At 39.7% G+C, this 18392-nt stretch overlaps 1 protein-coding gene across 18 annotated transcripts in view; it reads left to right on the top strand.

Moving 5' to 3' along the window:
• Positions 1-11176: 11176 nt before the first annotated feature.
• The window catches only part of LOC149127575 (uncharacterized), a 291161-nt gene continuing 283945 nt past the window's right edge, over positions 11177-18392 (top strand). For 5 of the 18 annotated variants that reach the window (XR_016231776.1, XR_016231777.1, XR_016231775.1 and 2 more), the window contains exons 1-2: positions 11177-11693; positions 12274-12342. The gene's annotated coding sequence lies outside the window, so the exon portion shown is untranslated. The other 13 variants (XR_016231772.1, XR_016231771.1, XR_016231770.1 and 10 more) reach the window with 9 other exon arrangements.

Here is an 18392-nt window from a genome sequence, read left to right as displayed (position 1 = left end):
TTGGTCTGGCCCCGCCCTGGCTGTTGTGGGTATTTGGTAGGGAAAGAGTGGATGGAAGCTCCCTTTCTCCCTCTCTATGTCTCTGACACACACACACACACTTCTCATCAAATGATATTTAAAAACAGAAATTCTGGAGCTGGCTTTGTGGCACAGGGAGTTAAACCACAGCTTGCAATGTCAGCACCACATATAGGAATACCAGTTCAAGTCCTGGCTGATGTGCTTCTGATCCAGCTGCCCGCTAATGAGCCCAGGAAAGCAGTAAAACATGGCCCAAGTACTGGGATCCCTGTCACGCATGTGGGTGACTCAGGTGGAGCTCCTGGCTCCTGGCTCCTGGCTGTGGCCTGGCTTAGCCCCAGCTTTTGTGGCCATTTGGGAAATGGACCAGCAAGTAGATCTCTGTCTCTCTCTTTCTCCTTCTCTTTCCCTTTCATCCTTTGTCATTCTGCCTTTCAAGAAATAACATGAAATATTAAAAAAATTGTCCTAAGACTAATGCAGATTAATGAGAATAGATTCAATAACGCTGGTCATATTATACTAGAGAGATAGGGAGAATTTTTTTTAATCCTTTCATAATAATACAAAAAAAAATGGAGAGAACACATCACTAAATTCAAAGTAGAAAAAATACCACCAAATAAAATATATTGACATAGTGTTTTTTTATTTTGTGTTATTTATTTATATTTAAATTATTAATTTAAATTATTAAAATTATTTATTTATTTGAAAGGCAGAGAGTTGGGGCTGGCGCTGTGGTATAGCAGGTAAAGCTGCCGCCTGCAGTGCCAGCATACCATATGGGCGCCACTTCAAGTCTTGTCTGCTCCACTTCCGATCCAGCTCTCTGCTATGGCCTGGGAAAGAAGTTGAAGATGGCCCAAGTCCTTGGGCCCCTGCACCCACCTGGGAGACCCGGAAGAAGCTCCTGGCTCCTGGCTTCGGATCTGCGCAGCTCCAGCCATTGCGGCCAATTGGGAAGTGAACCAATGGATGGAAGACCTCTCTCTCTCTCTCTCTCTCTCTCTCTGCCTCTCCTTTTCTCTGTGTGTAACTGACTTTCAAGTAAAAATAAATAAATCTTAAAAAAAGAAAAGGGCAGAGTGACAGAGAGAGAGGAAGAGACAGAGAGAGTAAAAGATCTGCCATCCTCTGGTCTACTACAGAAACAGCCTCACTAGTTGGATCCGGGTCAGGCGAAAGCCAGGAGCTCCATCTGGGTCTCTTGTGTTTTTTAATACAGTTTAATAAAAGTGATAATTTAATGATTTTTTTCCCTCCCAAACCATGCTTAATAAGTTCAATTTAATTTAAAAATCCAGAATGCTGAGTATATATGTATCTACATACTGCTAAGTTAGTGTCTGTATCCTTCCTTCTGATGGTTCAGGTGATTAAGGAATTAGGTTTTGTTACAATCTGCATGGTAGGTGTCATATTAAGTCAGGATTGTTTGGGAAAATGTAACTATTTTCAAGCTAAATCCTTTATCTTCCTTGTTATGTTTTCACTAAGGAAAATATTTTAAAATATAAAAAGCTGATAATTAGCAAAGCAGTGCCAGAATATAATGAGAAGAAAACATTACTTAGGAGTAAAAAGTATTATTATTAATATCAGAGCTTGCTGATTCTCAGCTGTTTTTAATTAAGTCAAAGACTAGAACTAAAATTATACAATCATTGAAAGGGTGTAAGTGCAAAGTGTCTCCAACATATAAGTCTTTATCAATAAGACAGCAAAATCATCTTTGATATTTCAGAAGCCACACACCAAAAAACCTGTGAAAACAAAACTCATTAGTTTCTATATTGTATTTTCTCATGTAAATTGTTTCTTCATCAGGATCTCCCACTGATTTTCTGTTTATCATAATTTTAAGCTTACTTTTAAACAAATTTTTGCTATAATATACAATTGTTTTTTCCTAATCTAGCTAAAGAAGACTTAAAGTTATCAAAAATTCTACTATCAGGAGTTTCAATGTTTGATTCAAATAAAATTTTCAAATGATTTGTCATACTTTTTCTTTCTTAATAGTAGTCACCTTAAAGAGCCAGTATTTTGGCATGTCCAGTGAAGCCACTAGCGGCAGTGCCAGCTTCCCGTTTGGTTGCTGGTTCGAGTCCTGGATGCTCTACTTCTGATCCAGCTCCCTGCTAATGCTCGTGGGAAAGCACTGGAGGATGGCTCAAATGCATGGAACCCTGCACCCACTTGGGAGACCCAGAGGAGGCTCCTAGCTTGTGGCTTCAGATCTCCAGGCCTTCACTGCCATTTGGGGAATGAACCAGTAGGTGGAAGACTTCTCTCTGTGTGTGTCTGCCTCTCTTTCAAATAAATAAACAGATATTTAAAAAAATAAGTTCACTTTAAAATATGGTGGTTTAACATGAATATTACCAAAATAATGATTGTAAGTAGACATTCAAGCCTTGAACCTGTTGTCCAAAAATCTACATTTTTATATTTTTAAAGAAGAATATGTTGGGAGTGTTGTAGTACAGCAGGTTAAGCACTGGTTGTGACAATGGCATCCCTTATTGAAATGATAGTTCAAATCCCAGCTGCTTTGCTTCTAGTCCAGCTCCCTGCCAATGCATTTGGGAAAGCAGTGGAAGATGGCTCAAGAACGTTGGCCCTTGCCATCCACATAGGAGACCCAGATGGAATTCCTGATGCTTGGCTTCAGCTTAGTCTAGCCCCAGCCTTTGTGGTCATTTGGGGAGTAGAATTATAAGTAGAAGATATCTGTCTCTCTGTGTGTCACTTTATGTTTCAAATACATAAAATAAATTTTAAAAAGAATTGATTGCTTTTAATTAAATGTCAGAAAAATTACATGTGAGCTTGAATTATATTCAAGAAGGTAAACCTTGCCATTATCTTCAATATCAATTACATAGAGAAAACTCCCAAATTAAATAAAAATATTTTCCACTGGAATTCAAAATATTACTGTTAAAAATACATAGAGGTACATTAGGGAAACTTCTATATAGAATTTGCTTTATGTTGGGGTATATTTAAAAGTTTAGGCTCAAATTGAAATCATGATAAAATGTTTAATTTCATCTCACTTCTCTAGTAATACACTCATCAGATGGTCTGGGACAGGGCACTTCTTTTTATTGGGTACATTCAATTTTTTTAAGGGAAAGAGTTTATTGAAGGGGGAAATCTGACAGGTCGGGGGAAGGGGGAGAGAAGAAAGACAGGGGAGTCAAGAGAGAGAGAGAAAGAGAGAAAGAGAAAGAGAGAGAGAGAAAGAAGAAAGAGAGAAATCTGGAGAGCAAGCATGTGTATGGGAAGCAAGTCCTGTTATAGCTTTGCCAGTGGGGCAGGGAAGTAGGAGCAGTGAATCTCATTAGGGTGGGGGTGTAGCTGACACCTGTGGTTGCGCCCTCTGGTCACCTGGCTTCCAGCAATGGTGGTGGGGGCTAGAGCCTAGAATGGTGTCCGGGCCCCACAGAGAAGACTGCACTGTTTTACTAACATTCCCACATTCAAGTTTTGATAGCTATTTGAGTAGCAGCCAGAAGAGGCTCATATGAAGAATCTTCAAAAAGTTAACGTTATGAAGAAAATGCATAGATTTCAAAACTTTTTCTGCACCAAAATAAACATTAATTCCATTTTCCATGAACTTTTCTTTTTAAAAAGATTTACTTATTTAGAAAGAGTTACAGAGAGAGAGATTTTTCATCCTGTGGTTTGCTCTCCAGTATGGCCGCAATAACCAGACTGAGCCAGAGCTCCATCGGTGCTTCCCACATGGGTGCAGGGGCCAATGCACTTGGGCCATTGTCCACCACTTTCCCAGGTGCATTAGCTGGCAGCTGGATCTGAAGTGGAGGATCTCTCTCAGTTGGATCTCTCTCGGCCAGGACTTGAACTGGTGCCCACATGGGATGCTGGCACTGCAGGTGGCAGCCCAACCCACTGCCCTACAGTGCCAGCACCTTTCGTGAACTTTTGAAGACTTTTCACAAGAGCTTCCTCTGTTGGCTGCTAGTCAAAGAGCTAATCAAAGCTTGATTATACTCAATTTTAATATTCCTATTATTTATATTGGCTACTTTATGGGAGCAAATCAAGTCTATATGAAATGGGTACAAGAAAACCAGGAAAAGAGTTACAAATCTGAACAATGTGATACCACTGAAGGCTTAGTATTAGGGTTTACCTTAATGTTGAAATTAATTTCTATGTTCTTTTTTTTTTAAAGATTTATTTATTTGAAATACAGAGTTACAGAGAGGCAGAGAAAGAGAGAGAGAGAGATAGAGAGGGAGAGAGAGAGGTCTTCAATCTGCTGGTTCACTCCCCACATAGTTGCAATGGCAGGAACTGTGCCAATCTGAAGCCAGGAGCCAGGAGTTTCTTCTGGGTCTCCCATGTGGGTGCAAGGGCCCAAGGACCTGGGCCACCTTCCACTGCTTTCCCAAGCCATAGCAGAGAGCTGAATCAGAAGTGGAGCAGCTGGGACTCGGACCAGCACCCATATGGGATGCTGGTACCGCTCAGGAGTGACTTTTCTGGCTACACCGTAGCATCATCCCCTTCTCTGTTCTTTTAAACATGGCTTGTTGGGGCTGGCACTGTAGCTTAGTGGGTAAAGCTGCTGCCTTGCAGTACCAGCATCCCATAGAGGTGCCGGTTCGAGTCCCAGCTGCTCCACTTCCCATCCAGCTCTCTACTATGGTCTGGGAAAGCAACACAAGGTGGCCCAAATCCTTGTGCCCCTGCACCCGTGTGGGAGACCAGGAAGAAGCTCCTGGCTCCTGGCTTCTGAATAGCGCAGTTCTGGCCATTGCAGTCAGTTGGGGAGTAAGCCAGCGGAAGGAAGACTCTTTTCCTGTCCTTCTTTTTCTGTGTAACTCTGGCTTTCAAATAAATAAATAAAATCTATTAAGAAAAAGTAAAAATAAACATGGCTTGTCTCTGCTGTGTAATGTCTAGAGCTTCTACTAGAAGACTCAAAGGGTGGAGGACACAGTCTTTTGAAGGATCATTCATTTACATGTCTGGTGGTTGGTGCTGACTCTAAACTGAGACATTACCTAGGCTGAAAATATACTTACATGCAAACTCATCATGTGACCAGAGTTTCCTCACAGCATTCCAAGGGCCAATGTGATGAGACCACTTGGAGGCCACAGATTTTTCATAATGTAGTCTCAGAAATGACCTAACTTTCACTCTATCGATTGGAGCAGTCACAAGTCTGCCTAAGTTCAAGGGAAACAGATTCCATTTACTGAGAAGGAGGAGAGGCAAGATTTTGGACAGTATATGGGACAGAGATATTATGGTGGTCAATCTGAGAAAATATGATTTTTCTCATCTTATAATAAGGCAGCTTCTATCACTAAATCACTATTTTAGCTCAGCTCTTTGGGATCACATAAGAGTATACATTTTGTATTACATGATAGCTATTTAAATACTCATGACCTGTCCATGTGAAGTTTTTGTTTAAATATCTCTCCATTTCCTTCTAAAGTTGCAATGGACTTGCTCTGACTTATCAGTGTCCTAACAATGTGATATCTTAAAGTGAACATAAAATCCCAACCTTTCAGATGAGGCTTTAATGAAGAGTAAAATAAACTCTGGGCTTCAGTGTTCAGGTGTTACACCTTAGAGCTTAGATGATCCAACCTAAAGTAACTTCAGCTTTTTCAGTAACATCACATTGCTATCTGGTGTTTTCACTTGTTGGAAAAGTTCCAGGTTGAGTAATTAATTTTTTCTCTAAAACCCTCCCTCTCTCCCTTCTTCTTTCTCTCTCTTTCTCTTCCTTCCTTGCCTACTTCCTTCTTTCTGTTTTTTTTTTTTCAATTTTCTTTTCCTTCTTTAATTGTTTTCATTTATAAAATAAAAAATTTATAATTGCCTATATCTAATTTTATATTGCTAAATTTTGCCCGTTTCCCCCTCCTGTTGGAAATGTTTGGGGATCCTGATTAGGATACACAACATAATTCCAGTTTTTTCTTGTGATCAATGCCTTGGTTAGAGCTTCATGGCCAACTAATAAGACAAGTAGCCAAACATAGGGAATACAGCAGTCTTCTTATCTAGCAATGACTTTTAGACATAATTTCATTAATCATTAGGATCTGCAAATGTTTCTTTTCAGCTTCCCAATTCCACTTAAAATAGTTAAACCTTTGTGAAAAGTTGCAGAAGGCCTGAGGCATATATATTTCCTGTGCCAACTGGAGAAAGAATGCACATAGTCATGTATTTGCTACATTATTTATGCATCTAATAGTATTTATTGTACATCTCTTATCTGAAAAGCTCTGTGCTACTAACTGAAGATATTATGAATTTTAGATTCAAGCAAACCAGCATTTGCAACACTGGTGGAATACGTTTGTCTATAATGTACTGAATGTGCACAGTGCTTGTCTTGTTCTACACAAATGCAAGGAAAAGCTGCTGCAAGTTTAGAATGTGAATAAGCATTGTTTTTTACCCTGAATGCTCTTCATATCAAATTCAGAACAAAATATATGCTAATTAGACATTGATTTTTTCATGATATTATAACACTTATCATTACTCTCAATAAACCACTGTTGCAGGTCATATCCTTTTTTTAAAGTCATATTCTTAATGATTCATTTATATATCCAAGCAAATACAAAACTTCCCTATGACCATGCACATTAGAAATATGGAAAAATAAATAAAATTTTCTGTCATCCAAAAAGTATATAGTGAAAACTGAGTGGTAAAAAAGAAATAGCTTTCAATGCCATTATGCACAAAGAAGCAAAGCAAATAAAATATATTTTGTAATTGCTTACCCATAATCACATTCAGGTTGCAGAAGTCTTTTTGAAAGGTTTACCAGGGCTTGCTTGTCCTGTTTGAATCAATCTTTGGGTAACAGAGTAATGATAATAATGCTGGCATTGTGGCATATGGGGTAAAGCTTCTACCTATGACCACAGCACCCCATGTGGGTCTGCTTCAAATCCTGGTTGCTTTGCTTTTTTTTTTTTTTAAGATTTATTTATTTGAAAGTCAAATTTACACACAGAGAGGAGAGGCAGAGAGAGAAAGAGAGGTCTTCCATCCATTTGTTTACTCCCCATTTGGCCGCAACAGCCAAAACTGGGCCATTCAGAAGCCAAGAGTCAGGAGCTTCTTCCTGGTCTCCCACGTGGGTGCAGGGGCCCAAGGATTTGGGCTATCTTCTACTGCTTCCCAGGCCAATGCAGAGAGCTGGATTGGAAGTTCAGCAGCCAGGTATTGAACTGGCGCCCATATGGGATGCCAGCACTTCAGGCCAGGGTGTTAACACACTGTGCCACAGCGCTGGCCCCGCTGCTTCACTTCTGATCCAGCTCTGTGCTAACATGCCTGGGAAAGCAGGGGAAGATGGTCGAAGTTCTTCGGCCCCTGCACCCACAAGGGAGACCCAGGTAAAGCTCCTGGCTTCAGCCTGGCCCAGCCCTGGCCATTGTTGCCACGTGGGGATGAACTAGCAGATGTAAGATCTCTCTTTCCCTCTCTCTCTGCCTTTCTCCATAACTCTGCCTTTCAAATACAGAAATCTTTAAAAAAAAAAGTAATGATAATAAGAAAAGTGAAAAATACTGCAACTAATGCTGTTGCCACTTCCTAATCCTGCTTGTTGTGTACTACAGATATAATTTCTTTTTAAAATAAATATTATATTATCATCCCTATTTTATAACTGACAAGACTGAGCTTTTGGGAAGTAAAATGCCTTGTTCAGAGTCAACATAGGTAAATGTATGATTCAGCCACTGATGTGTGTGATTCATATTATATGGTTTCCCCCCATGTCATGAATTTTCTTTTTGGAAGAATGAAATACATATTTCTAAAAGTCATTTATTTCATAATCACTCAATGGGTTTTAGCAGTGGTTGCTTTTGTCAGCTACTCAAGCAACAAAATCATTGAAGGTACCTACTCTCCTGTCCTAGCCTATGTAGCTAGGAGGCAAAATACAAGTCCACTTTTTTATTTTTAATTAATTAATTTTTTTGACAGGCAGAGTTAGACAGTGAGAGAGAGAGAGAGAGAGAGAGAGAGAGAGAGAGAAAGGTCTTCCTTTTCTGTTGGTTCACCCCTCAAATGGCCGCTACGTTCGCTGTGCTGCAGCGAGTGCTCTGCACTGATCTGAAGCCAGGAGCCAGGTGCTTCCTCCTGGTCTCCCATGTGGGTGCAGGGCCCAAGCACTTGGGTGCCATCCTCCACTGCCTTCCCAGGCCACATCAGAGAGCTGGACTGGAAGAGGAGCAACCGGGACAGAATCCAGCGCCCCAACCGGAACTAGAACCTGGGGTGCCGGTGTCACAGGCAGAGGGTTAGCCAAGTGAGCCGCGGCGCCGGCCGTAAGTCCACTCTTGTCAGCAGGATTTTCTAGTGAACCAGGTGAAGTTAGTTGGGAGTGAATTTAAAAAGTTTGAAAAGGGGCCGACGCTGTGGCCTGCAGTGCTGACATCCCATATGGGCACTGGTTTAAGTCCCTGCTGCTCCACTTCCTATCCAGCTCTCTGCCATGGCCTGGGAAAGCAGTGGAAGATGGCCCAAGCCCTTGGGCCCCTGCACCCGCATGGGAGATCCACAAGAAGCTCCTTGCTCTTGGCTTTGACTTGGTGCAGCTCCAGCCGTTGCGGCCATTTGGGGAGTGAACTAGCTGATGGAAGACCTCTCTCTGTCTCGCTCTCGCTCTTGCTCTGCCTCTATCTCTCTGTAACTCTGCCTTTCAGATAAATAAATAAATCTAAAAAAAAAAAAAAAAAAAAAAAAAACCCAGGCCAGTGTTATTAGTAAGTAGTCACTTTAGTCACAGCTGAGCACTCCCAAGGTTGCTGCCATTTCCTATATTATTTTCCAATTCATGCTGTCATTCACTGTTGCTCATTTTGGCATGAATTTAATTTTATATGAAAGACATGAAGCAGAAAGGTAGATCTGGGGAGGATTTCTCCCAGACAACTATCGACACTGCTAAATTTATTCCTTAGACCTAAGAATATCAACATAAACTACCTCAAGAAGCATAAAACTGACTTTTAGATTAAGTGGAGAAATTTTGTTTAAAATATTTAATTATACTACTGTCCTGTCCAGCTTTTATCTGCAAATTTAAAACTGTATAGGGTAGCTGCAGAAGTAAAACATGATTACCCTTTAAATTTCTTCAAATACTTCACAAAATACTTGTAGAGTTGAAAAAGACATTATTATACTCAGATTTTTCTTGAGTGACTCCCTCCCATCCTTCCTGCCTGCCTGCCTTTTCACTTTTTTGGGTTTCTCTGTGCAAAGCTATTATGGAGAATTCCTGCCTTCTGCATAAGATCTCTGCTTAAGTTTTATACAGAGGCGAATGCCGAAGGCTTGCAATGTGCTTGGTTAGCTTTTTGAAGCTGCAAGTTTTGCCTTCTGGTGATTTTTTTTTTCTCCAACAGCTGGGCATTAAATATCAGATTTCAATGTTACAAGTCAAACAGGACTTGGCTCTTGGAATTCATGCAGTTGTTTAAACTCTGGAGTCATTAAGAGTTGATGGAGATTAAAATTTAAACACCTAAGAATAATTGTGTGTTAATTAGAGTTCAACCAATAGTACTTAACACACAATTATTTTTAGGTGTTTAAATTTTAACTTAAAAGTGATCCCTGTTAGGAATTTGGAAAACATTATGCTGAGTGAAATAAGCCAGTCCCAAAGGGACAAATATCATATGTTCTCCCTGATCTGTGACAACTAACCGAGCACCAAAAAGGAAACCTGTTAAAGTGAAATGAACACTATGAGAAACGGTGACTTGATCAGCCCTTGCTCTGACTGTTGATGAACAACTTAATACGTTATCCCTCTTAGTATTTTTGTTTGTTCTACTTAATACTTTTGGTTGAATACTGTAATCAATACACAGTTATTCTTAAGTGTTGAAACTTAACTGAAAAGTGATCGCTGTTAAATATAAGAGTGGGAATAAGAGAGGGAAGAGATGTGCAATTTAGGACATGCTCAAGCTGACTTGCCCCAAACAGTAGAGTTAGAAACATACCAGGGGATTCCAATTCAATCCCATCGAGGTGGCATGTACCAATGCCATCTCACTAGTCCCAGTGATCAATTTCTGTTCACAATTGATCATAATGATAGGACTAAGAGCCAAAGGGATCACATAAACAAGAATAGTGTCTGCAGATATAACTGATAGAATCAAAAAGGGAGAGAATGATCCAACATGGGAAGTGAGATACACAGCAGACCCATAGAATGGCAAATGTCCTAAACAGCACTCTGGCCTCAGAATCAGCCCTTAAGGCATGCGGATCTGGCTGAAAAGCCCATGAGAGTATTTCAGGCATGGAAAGCCAAGACACTCTGGCAAAAAAAAAAAAAAAAAAAAAAACTAAATGAAAGATCTCCGTGAGTGAGATCCCAGTGGAAAGAACGGGTCATCAAAGAAGGAGGTACCTTTCTCTGAAGGGAGGAGAGAACTTCCACTCTGACTAGGACCTTGTCTAAATATGATCAGAGTCAGTGAACTCAAAAGGCTTCCATAGCCTTGGCAGCTCATGACAAGAGCCTAGGGTGATAACTGATGCCATAAACAAGAGTGTCAATTTGGTAAGTCAACAACAGGAGTCACTGTGCACTTACTCCTCATGTAGGATCTCTGTCCTTAGTGTGCTATACATTGTGATTTAATGCTATAACTAGTACTCAAACAGCATTGTTCATTTTGTGTTTCTATGTGGGTGCAAACTGTTGAAATCTTTATTTAATATATGCTAAACTGATCTTCTGTATATAAAGAGAATTGAAAACGCATCTTGATGTGAATGTAAGGGGAGAGGGAGTGGGAAAGGGGAGGGTTGTGGGTGGGAGGGAAGTTATGGGGGGGGAAGCCATTGTAATCCATAAGCTGTACTTTGGAAATTTATATTCATTAAATAAAAGTTAAAAAAAAAAAGAATTGATGGAGGGGCCAGAGCTGTGGTATAGGCAGTAAAGCTGCTGCCTGCAGTGCCGGCATCCCATATGGGTTCTGGTTCTAGTCCCAGCTGCTCTACTTCTGATCCAGTTCTCTGCTATGGCTTGGGAAAGCAGTAGAAGATGGCTCAAATCCTTGGGCCCCTTCACCTGCATAGGAGGCCGAAAAGAAGCTCCTGACTCCTGGCTTTGGATCGGCGCAGCTCCAGCCATTGTGGCTATCTGGAGAGTGAACCAGAGGACAGAAGACCTCTCTCTGCCTCTGTCTCTCTGACTTTCAAATAAATAAATACATATTTTTTTTCAAAGATTTATTCATTTGTTTGAACGCCAGAGTTACACAGAGAGAGAAGGAGAAGCAGAAAGAGAGAAGTCTTCCATCCGCCAGTTTATTACTCAGCCAGAACTGCACCCATCTGAAGCAGGAAACAGGAGCTTCTTCCCGGTTTCCCAAGTGGGGGCAGGGGCCCAAAGACTTGGGCCATCTTCTACTGCTTTCTCAGGCCATTGCAGAGAGCTGGATTGGAAGTGGAGCAGCCGGGACTTGAACTGGTGCCCACATGGGATGTCAGAACTGCAAGGGAGGCTTTACCTGCTGCACCACAGCATCAGCTGCAAATAAATAGATGTTTAAAAAAAAGAGTTGGAGACTTGATGTAATTACGGCATCTGAAAGGTAGGCCTGGTGGGAGGTATTTGGGTCATTTTATGGGCTGGGTTTGGGCCTAAATTAATTGTCCAGGTTTTTGCATTTTATTTAGAGAAGAATTCTAAATACAGGCCAAAACACGGAACACAATGTGAGAAACTTTATTTACGAAGTGAGAAAAATACACAGGCTCATTAAGGCTTTGTTTCTGGGTAGTGGGCCAAAGAAAGGGAATTATCATATCCTGTTCTGCTCATCCTGAGTCCAGGAGGAGGGAGCAAACCTCGCTCTTCCTAGCTTTTTTAGGAACTTAGAAATACGCAAGTGTTTCCGTGGTACCACCCCCACGTCCCGGGAAAGAAGAAGTACTTCCAGAGGAGGGGGTCTCCTGATTGAAAAGTAGATGAACATGGTATCACAGAGCGAGGGAGCTGCAGTTTCCAGCTCATGAACTTAAAATTATCTAAGCTTTCCCACGCCGGTCGGAGGCTCGCCATGGAAAGATAGTCCTCACGAGAGGTTTGGTTATTTAAGCCGAGTTCGGCCTAGCGGCTTTCTCTGCTTCCGGGATCAGCGAGTAAGTGTTCCTCTGCACCTTCCCTGCCAGTGAGCGCCTCCGGGAGACGCCAGACGAAAGGGGCCCGGCAGACCCTATGAACCTCCAGACTAAGTCAAGGTAAGCTTCTTCCTACTCCGGAAGAGTGTTTTAGTTTAAGTACTGAAAAGTACTTAGTTTAAGTACTGATTGTCCAGCGACAGAACTTTAGCTTATGTTTTAATTCTCCACAGTCCCTCATTTAATACTGAGCCTAGAATAAATGCTTCGTGATTGATGACAGGAATGATTCATATAAAGTAGAAATGTAGGATTATATCAGTAGCATTCATTGAAAGATTTTCAAAATACCTACTTAAAAATGTTTTCCTCTATCAGTTTATTCAGGTACTTAAAACTTACGCCAGGTTATCTGCTAAATATAACAAGTAACTATCATGAAGAGAAGTGTGTACAGTATTCTATTAGTCACCATTATCTTGAATTGTTTTAAAGTTTACAATAATCTGTAAAGATAAAAATGGATACCAAAGAAATCCATCCCAGTAGATGGCTACTGATGACCTGAGGACTGTGGGCCCCCAAGTAGCAAGTGATTATCATCAGGAGGAAAGAAGTAGCTGATTGAAGGAAATTATCTTAATGACCATCTGTCTTCTCTTAAAATTTGGTCAAGGCCTTTGATTTTCCTGTAGTTGCCAATAGAGCCAGAAGTTTTAGTGAATTCCCCGAGGGTTCAGGTTACCTAGCCAGTTCCCAGGAGAACAGCGTGAAGCCTGTGGCATTAGTGAGAAGTAAAGAGCAATGAAATAGTATATTCTGGTTTTTACTGTATGCTTGGCATGGTTGTGGCTGTGGCCTCACCCACTGATGTCACCTTCTGTAATGTTATGTATGAAGATGGGTGAAGGGTACTTCTGACTTTAAACATGTCTCTGGGATGTTTTAACTTTTAATAATCCAAAAATTGGTTTGAGGAATTGAGTAGGGTTGCAATGCATCTCTATCACTTGCCACATTGCAATGGGAGCCAACTGTTCTAAGAGGTGTAAGAGCAATTATAGAGCTTATCAGCGAATCTGTCATATCTGTTTGCTAATTATAGGCCATGCTTTGGCTTGTCTGTTTTAAAACCATTGGATGTCCCTTAATAATCTGGAGACTTAGCATTTTCTCTTGTTATTCTTCTATGTTCTCATACACTCAACTCTGGACATAATCTCAAGACACCAAATTGTTAATTGACCAAAATACTCGGGATTTTATAGTACTGGTAAAGCTTATTTTCTAATAACACGCACATGCACCCAATTAAAGAGGCAAATTGCTTTTACTGTATTTTTTTTTTTTTTTGGTAAGCATCTTCTGAGTGTTTCAGAGTTGTGTTATTAGTCTTTTCCTGAGCCAAATGTGTGTATATGACACAGATGTTAGTTCCATTAATAAGGAGTTGTGTTCTACATGTTATCTTGTTATTGAGACAGACCACAATGAGATCACTGTTGGAACATCTGGGCCAGTAGCCAATTAACTTTACAAACATAAGATAACCTGGAGTAAGACTGCTATTGAATATATCTATTAAAGCTATATTAGGGGTGAGCATTTTGTTGGCCAAACATATCCAACCTGATGTAAATTGAATGCAAATGTTCTATGAGTTATGAAATTATGAGCAAACTTTAGGATCCCAGGACCCCAGAGTATCTGTATACCTGAGTAAATGATTCTTTTGTGCTATTACATTTGCTTAAAGACTATTAACTTACCAATTAATTTGCATATGGAAATCAATTGTAGAAATAAAAACTGAAACATTATAACCATTATTAGATTATATCTCCCAAGTAAAAATTGTTCTTTGAGGACACCAATGAACTTATAAGAGCATTTATACCACATCTAGAAATTTATTGAAATTTTTCATTTTTACAGAATGATGTACACACTATTATCTCTGTAATATAATTTGAACTATATTAAATCACCAATTGTGTTGATTAAAAATCGCTGAATATAGTGTGTTCTGATAGCTCAGCCTAATGGTTGAGAAGACCAAGATTCAGAATGATCAAATAATTTATACAAGTTCATGGAATGGGAAGTGGCAGACCCAAACTTGATCCAAAGTCTATCTGTGTGAAAATCTCTTGCCCACTGCCGTTTCAGGGTTGAGTCCTGTGCAGTGTCTCAGTGACATTGCCAGCTTTGTGGCAGTTATGCTGAGTCATAGCCGCTTGAATACAGAACAGTTTCCACATGCTGGTGGGACACAGGGACGCATTATGATCCACATCAGGCCTGAACCCTCCCAGCCTGTATCAGTCTGTTTTCCCTTCTGCTAAAGCAGGTCTTGCTCTTGGTTACATCCTGAGTATGATGAGAAATAGCCATAAAATGACTCATCCCAGTTTATTTAGAAACTAATGGGCCAATATATTTAGCAATCTATGATGGAAAAAAGTGGGTACTTTTAAAAGACAAAGTTCATACATAAGCCTATAAAATTATTAATTTAGCATGCTGGATGTACTTCCTGAGACAGTGAACTACTGCACAGTATGCTTATCTTTCTCCCTTCACACACATAGTGTTTGAAGCAGGAAACAAAAATAGCTTTGGGTCTTATCGTAATTTCTGTCTTCACATAACTGTTTAAATTCATTTGCCATAGCTGTCTTCCTTGTTTGCTTCTTTTCCCCAGGAATTCAAAAAACCTGCATTAAAATAAATTACTTTGAAATTGACATTAAAAAGAGTGTAATCATTTTGTTTACCTCCTAGAAGAATTTTTCTCCCCCGTTAGTCATCTTTCCAACATCTCATGTAGCTTGGTTGTTATAGAGACATTTTATTTTGAACTAATAAACATAGAACTAATCTGACATAGAATGGTGTTTTTCTGATGGAGAGAGGTTTGGTCATATCAGTCGTGATTTCGCTCTTTGAAAGCAATTTTAAAGATCTATTGCTGTTCTTTGGCTACTATCAACTTTTTCTTTCCTTTATCTTATTGAGATGTTATCTTTTGGTTTTTGTTTGGAATAAATTAATTTCTATAAAATAACCTATTTTAAATATATAAAAATGGACTTTTGAATATTCTACCAAGATAAAAATTCTTTTAATATTTACCACCCTTTGTAACTAGTAGTATGAGAAATACATTTTTAAATGATATCCTTAGAGTTCACAGCATACAAAAGATATGTGTTTTATTTGGTACTTGTGGCAAACATCTGATAGATTGTCAGATGGAATAGTGATTTAATATCATCCAAAACATTCTATAATGATAGCTGAGAAGATAAAATCATATGGATTTAGCTTAAATTGGGACAAATAAGGACTATCTAAAGCCAGGCTTGGCAAACTTAGCCAAATCCAGCCTTCTGCCTGTTTTTGTAAATTAATGTCCATTTGTTTATATATTGCCTATGCAGATTTTGTATTAGAATGACAGAGCTCAGAAGTTGCAGCAGATTGTATGGTCCTCAAAGCTGAATATATTTACTGTCTTTCTCGTTTATCATCTCAACCCTATACCTGTAGCCAAAGTGTTTAGAATAAAGTTCTATGAAATAAATACAAGGAGGAAGATGATGATATAATCAATATTTTATATCTAAATTTAAAAGTGTAAAAGAAATCTTGGGAACTTGGCTAAACTCACATTGCTTTAAAGGGTTTGCAACTCAAAGAATCCCGACAGGTTGAGTGAATATATTAAATCATCGAGTCATTAGAATAGCTTTTTGTAGCTAACTTTATTGAATACACTGTTTTAAGTCAATAGTTGCTTTGAATGTTATGGTTTAACAAAAACAAATAACAGGTGGCCTTGTAAACCTTGGTAAATTTGCAAATGAGTCTTCCAACATAAAGCTACATAATTACCCATTTTTTAGAGCAAATAATTATTGTTTATTCTGAGTGTTCAGGGAAGTTAGGATTTTTACTAGTCGGGATGAGCTGGGTCATAATTAACAATCCCCATATATTAGTGGCCTAAAGAGGGGTTTAAGTCTGGATCAAAGTTCACTGTATATTTGGTGATGTATTGGTATTGTGTATCTATATGAAGACATACTTCCATGATCATAGCAGCAAGGGAATAGTGTTCTGAAAAATCTTTCAATGGCATTAAATACTTCTGATCAGAAAGATACACATCAGTTCCAGTCCTATTCTATTTTCCCAAGAAAATCACATGGCCTTTCTTAACCCTGAAGAAGTGAGGCAGTTCCATACCTATGTAGCCCAAATGAAAGCAGCAGAGATGTTTGAGGGGTAGCAGATGGAAATTGGACATTACTCAGTGGTACCTTTTCAAATCCATCCTCCACCTCCTCTCACCAGCTCCTCTGGACTGTCTTTAGGAGCTAATATATTTAACCCTGTTAATAGAAGGGATTATGAGAAAAATGGTGGTGTTCAAAGTATGGACATGTAGGTAAATATATAGGTTTTTTTGTTTGTTTGTTTTCTACAAAGATCAGGTAAATTTCTGAATTCTAAGTTATTACCTACTTATTCTTCCTGAAAACCTAATTCCTTCAGCTAACCTAGTTTTGTAGAAAATCATGTGTTTTCTGACTAGGTTCTCAGTATAACAACTCATTTAAAATAAGTGTTCTTGAAGTAGGCATTTTGCCTAGTTGTTAAGATAGCTGTGTCCCACATTGGAGTACCTGTGTTCAATTCCCAGCTCCCGCTTCCGATTTCAGCTTTTGCCAAACTAGACTTGAGGATGGCAGTTGTGATGGCTAACGTAATTGGGTTCCTGCTGCCTATGTGAGAGACCTGAATTGAGTTCCTGGCTCTTGGCTTCAGCCTGGCCCAATCCCAGCTGTTGGTCCGTCTTGAGACTAAATCAGCAAATCAGCAGGTGGGATTTCTCCTTCTCTCAAATAAAACATAATTAAAAATTTAAAAATATGAAATAATGCTGTTCTCAATCTATAAGCTTGGCTTTTTTTTTTTTTTTTTTTTAGAAAAAGATTTGAAAGGCAGAACAAAAAGAGGGAATAGATCTTCATCCACTGGTTCATTCCCCAAATGGCTAGGACAGCCAGGCCAAACCAAATCAAATCCAAGAGTCTGGAAATCCATCCAGGTCTCCCATGGCAGGGGCTCAGGTTTTTGGTCATTTTTCACAGTCTTCTCATGCACAATTGCAGGGAGCTAAACTGGAAGCAGAATAGCCTGAACTCAAATTGGCACCCCAGTATAGGATTCTGGTGTTTCAAGCAGCAGATTAACTGCTGCAATACAAGCTGAGTTTTGATACTAAAAAACATACAAACAACAATAACCAGAAAACACCCTGGGCTTTTTTTGGTAAGCATACTAGGTTTGTACTTTCCTTACTCTTTTTTTTTTTTTTAAGAATTATTTTATTTGAAAGACAGAGTTAGAGTCAGAGAGAAAGAGAGGTCTTCCGCTCCTCTTGTTCACTCTCCAATGACTGCAGTGGCCAGAGCTGAGCTGATCCAAAGCCAGGAGTCAAGACGTTCTTCTGGGTCTCCCACTCGAGTGCTGGGACCCAAGGACTTGGGCCATCTTCTACTGCTTTACCAGGCCATAGCAGTGAGCTGGATTGGAAGAGGAGCAGCTAAGACTCAAACCGGCACCCATATGGGATGCTGGTGCTACAGGCTGGGGCTTTAACCTGCTGCTCCACAGCGCTGGCCCCAGCACTTTCCTTACTTTTAACCCTCACTGTCAAGCTTCAAGTCATTCCTCTAAAAGTTTCATTTTGGTTGAATCAATTCCTCCTATTCTCTTTATTAAGCATAAATATCAACATTCTTGTATCAGTAGCTTTGTTCTAATTCATATTTCTAACTATAATTTTCTCTTTAGTTCTAATGTATCTTTTTTATTTTTAAGATTTTACTTATATATTCAACAGACAGAATTGCAGACAGAGGAGAGAGAGAAAGAGAAAGGTCTTCCACCTTCTTGTCCACTCCCCAAATTGCCACAATGGCTAGAACTGAGCCGATTCAAAGCCAGGAACCAGGATCATCTTCTGTGTCTCCCATGTGGGTGGTAGGGGCCCAAAAACTTGGGCCAACTTTCATTACTTTCCCAAGTGCATTAGCAAAGAGCTTGATTGGAAAAGGGACAGTCAAGACACGACCCAGCACCATATAGGATGCTGGTGC

Source organism: Oryctolagus cuniculus, chromosome 3 (assembly GCF_051225735.1).
Source record: "Oryctolagus cuniculus isolate XC-2025 breed Fujian yellow rabbit chromosome 3, ASM5122573v1, whole genome shotgun sequence".
Taxonomy (NCBI): Eukaryota; Metazoa; Chordata; class Mammalia; order Lagomorpha; family Leporidae; genus Oryctolagus; species Oryctolagus cuniculus.
The sequence above is the reverse complement of the archived record's forward strand: the minus strand, read 5'-3'. Positions and strand labels throughout refer to the sequence as shown.